This window comes from Podarcis cretensis, assembly GCF_951804945.1.
Source record: "Podarcis cretensis genome assembly, chromosome: 4".
In the NCBI taxonomy this organism is placed as follows: Eukaryota; Metazoa; Chordata; class Lepidosauria; order Squamata; family Lacertidae; genus Podarcis; species Podarcis cretensis.
Window position 1 is genome coordinate 28,447,150 of NC_137173.1, and position 4,616 is coordinate 28,451,765.

Below are 4,616 nucleotides of genomic sequence, written 5' to 3' on the forward strand. Positions count from 1 at the left end.
GCATGCGCGAGTGGCGACTGCTCTCGCGAGTGGGGGCGGAGGGAGGCGGTTGTAGTTCTCGAGGCCGGCGGCGAAAACTACAGCGTCCCGAATCCTTAGCGGGCTCACGTGACGCTGCGGAGATGAGGAACGTGGAACTCTGGAGAGGGAGGAGAAGAATTTAAATCAACAGAGAGAGCTCAGAGGGACAGGCTTTTTGCGGGAAGGAAAGACGCGGCAGTGGCTCACACGGGGCCAATTTCAATGGGGGAGAGCGGTGTCTGGGAATATGGGAAGCAAAAAGAGTTTCTTTCTCTATCCTTTACTGTATTGAGCTTTGGTGCTGATATGGTGGTGGCTGTCAACTATGGATAGTGTTACCCGCGGTACATCTTTGTTGTTGTTGTTTAGTCGTGTCCGACTCTTCGTGACCCCATGGACCAGAGCACGCCAGGCACTCCTGTCTTCCACTGCCTCCCGCAGTTTGGTCAGACTCATGTCTGTAGCTTCGAGAACACTGTCCAACCATCTCGTCCTCTGTCGTCCCCTTCTCCTTGTGCCCTCCATCTTTCCCAACATCAGGGTCTTTTCCAGGGAGTCTTCTCTTCTCATGAGGCGGCCAAAGTATTGGAGCCTCAGCTTCAGGATCCAGTGACGTAGCGTGGGTTGTCAGCACCCGGGGCAAGGCAAGTAATTTGCGCCCCCTAACCCGTGGATTTGCGCCCCCTAACCCTAACCCCCAGATGTTGCGCCCGGTGCGGCCGGCCCCCCCCTGCACCCCCCACGCTACGCCACTGTCAGGATCTGTCCTTCCAGTGAGCACTCAGGGCTGATTTCCTTAAGACTGGAGAGGTTTTATCTTCTTGCAGTCCATGGGACCCTCAAGAGTCTCCTCCAGCACCAGATCAGCCTTCGGAGATCAGCCTTCTTTATGTTCCAGCTCTCACTTCCATACATCACTACTGGGAAAACCATAGCTTTTATTATACGGACCTTTGTTGGCAAGGTGATGTCTCTGCTTTTTAGGATGCTGTCTAGGTTTGTCATTGCTTTTCTCCCAAGAAGCAGGCGTCTTTTAATTTTGTAAAATCTCTCACTGCCTCCATTTCATCTCCTTCTATTTGCCAGGCACATCTAGCCCTGTGCAATTGAATTGAAGAAGCAGTCGTAGGCACACCAAATAGGATTGAGTCAAATGGAGCTTCCGCCAAAGTATTATTATTATTATTATTATTATTATTATTATTAATTGAATTTACATACCAGGAGGACTCAGTATGCATGCACAGGACTGTGCTCGCATCTTCATTCATTTGTTTTTAAATAAGTGTTATGCTCCACCTGGAAGCATTTGGGGCACCTGAAGCGAAGCACAAAATGACACCCACACCTTGCCAGGGAAGAAGGGGCGAGTGAAGATCTACATCAGGGACAAGCGGGGTGGGCATAAAGTTCTGCATTGGGTTCTGCAGCCCCCATGGATCCTGCTGCTCAAATCTCTTCACTCATCTTGCCCCATGGGCAGGCCTGCTAATGGGTGTAGTCGGGGGGCTCAGATGGGCAACTGCCCCCCCAATCAAGTAAATAACAAAAATACTTAACTTGCTGACCAATTGCATTTAAGATAATTCGGTTCTGCCCTCCCCCAGAGTCTGCCCCCCTAAAATAAATCCTGGCTATGCCTATGGGCCTGCCCTGTCTAAAACTGTCAGTGTTTAAGCTCTAGGTTGCCAAGGTTATGATTTATTTATACTTATTTACTGGCAGGACCCCTATACCTTCAAGGAACAGTTACATCAGCTGCTGGACCTTTTCTTACTCTTCCATTTCCATACCTTGAAAAAGTGCCATTGCTGTTTGAGGTGTGGGTGGGGAAATGGCACAAACCCACCCGGAAATTGTGCACTTTGATCTTAAGGATGTGAGGGCAGCTTTTCATTATCTACCGAAAGGACATTCTAATTATCCGAAAGGACAACTAATTATTCTGATTTTTCAAAATAAACAAGAAAGTGGTCTGATGTTTTAGGGTAGAAGATCTGACTGCTGTAACTTGACTATTTCTTCCACAAGTGAAAGATCCTCATCTAAATAATATTTAAGTTAGAGAAAGGAAGATGTGGCTATAGAGTGCTTTCAAAAGGGGCCTAATATCTATACCCAGAAGTCACACTTAGTTCAATAGGATTTTCTTCCTGGACTGCAGTTTTTGTTTCCTTTTTTGCACCTTTCAATCCAGTAATTAGACATGAAATCTCTCAATAGCCTTCTATTATTAAAACAATCATTTTCTGCCTCAGATGCCTTTCATTTTGGGAGTTGCCTAATACCCATTTCCCTAATTTTGGGAGCCTTGGTAATGCACTCATGACATTTTCCTCAGCAAGAATAGTAAAATACATTTCCCAAATGATATGGCTACAGCTGCTGTAAGAATAGTACCTTGTTGTATGTTGTAACTGAATAGTTCTCTAGGATATAGGAAATAAATTGTGTATTAAAATTTTTGAAGTGTATTATTGTGTATTAAATTGTGTATTAAAAACTTTGAAGTTAAAGAAACTTCTTTAGAAATATCTAAGGAGCAAAAATAGTAGTACAGAAGTTTTGTAGGTAGCTTTAGGAAATGGCCAATTGATGTAGCAAAAGAAATCTGATTGTAATATCTAATAGTAGCAGATCACTACTTCACACCAGACTGCATACAATTTCCCCCCTAGATGGCTTGGTACAAATGGATGCCTAAAGGCACCAGCATCAGCAAATATTGCCACTTCCATATAATTAACACAATGGTAATACAACACACCTGCTCTGCATAGTGATGAAACCCAGTGAGATGATGAGTGGGGTATATAAAAAATAAAATTTATTACTACACAGAAGAGGACAGATAGTTATTGGACCACTGAGCATGCCTAGGACTGTCATCTGGAGTATCCAGCTTCCAAAGAACAAATGAAATGGAGACCAGAGTTCTGTACATATATTCCAAATAAAAATAGAGGCAGAATGGATCGAAAACTTCTGATCAAATTCAGTCCTCTGCCAGGAAACATAATCATGCATCCTTATTCCACACAGCCCCATGAAACCAGACAAAAAGTGCCATCTTCAGAGTGGGTACACCCCAACAGCTGCCTGTAGCATAATTAGCTTCAAATAGTTCAACCACTTTCTTTAGTTCTATATTCATCTCGACACATGCAAAACTAGCTCTATGCGTATGCAGTTTTAATGAATGATTTAATGCACATTTCAAATTTTATAATACAGTACATTTAATTTTTTACACGGCAGCAGTAGAAGTTCAGATTTAATTAAAGGAATTTTCTGTGCATGGTTTCATCTTAACTTGATATGTATTTACAATTATTCAAATCTCCATTGTCCAGTTTTCTTCCTCGGTCAATTCCAGTTGCAATGGCAAGGCAGCAATCTTCAAAACATTTATATAAAGGTTTTCAAATCTTGAGACTGGGATTTTTCAGCTGCCCCATCTGCTGGAAGTGACATGCAACTATGTTTCATTTGCCATCATTAAAGCTGGTTAGAAGTATTACAAAGGAAATTCTAGGAGACATTTGGAATATTTGTTGATCTTTGGTTAAAATAGAGAAGTATAGTGCTTGCCTTCTCTTCCTGAATCCATCTCAGATTGCTGTAGCTTCAGTGAACTCTAGCAATGAGCAGGGACAGTATGGAATTCAGAGATGTGACTTGTGCAATGAACACAGTGGGCACATATCGGTCTGAACAACTTTTTAGTTATTACTATTGTTATTATTAACATTATATTGTTCTATAACTGTGTACATAACATCTTGGAATGTTGTGCTAACAGCAGTTGTTCTGGGGGTGACTACAGTGGCTATTGATATCTATGCAGATCTTGCTTAGAAACTTGCTTAGAAATGAAATAAGATTACTTTCTTATTCCAATTAATTTTATTCAGGCAAATGTCTTCCCTCCAGATATCAACAGGAAATTATCCCAATCCAGAGCTCCATAAATGTTCCAATGTACACACTGAATGTATGTGGCTTTGCTATTAATTAAATGAAGAAGTCAGGCCCCTCAAATGAAATAGCAGATATAGTGGTACCTCGGGTTAAGTACTTAATTCATTCCAGAGGTTCGTTCTTAACCTGAAGCACCACTTTAGCTAATGGGGCCTCCTGCTGCCGCCAGAGCACGATTTCTGTTCTCATCCTGAAGCAAAGTTCTTAACTCGAGGTAATATTTCTGGGTTAGCGGAGTCTGTAACCGGAAGCGTATGTAACCCGAAGTACCACTGTAGAGGAAAGTACTTAGAAATAGAGGGACCTGCACATCTGCTCTTCTGAGCCTAGAACAAAAAGTTTTCTCTTTCCTTTTTAAAAATATTATGAGTTTGATGCAGTTTTATGATATGTTATGGGTGTGTGTTTTAAGGATTTATTTATTTTTTGGACAAGTGTATGTATATGTTAACATTTTATGACACAATTCTTTTTTTGTTATTTATGTCATATTTTTAAAAACCATTGTATTCATGTTGTACGTTGCTTTTGTTCATGGCTCCTGATGGATAAATGTTTTACTCCGAACCATTAGCGTTTTTCATTAGAGCTCATCATTACCTGTTCTTCTTTTT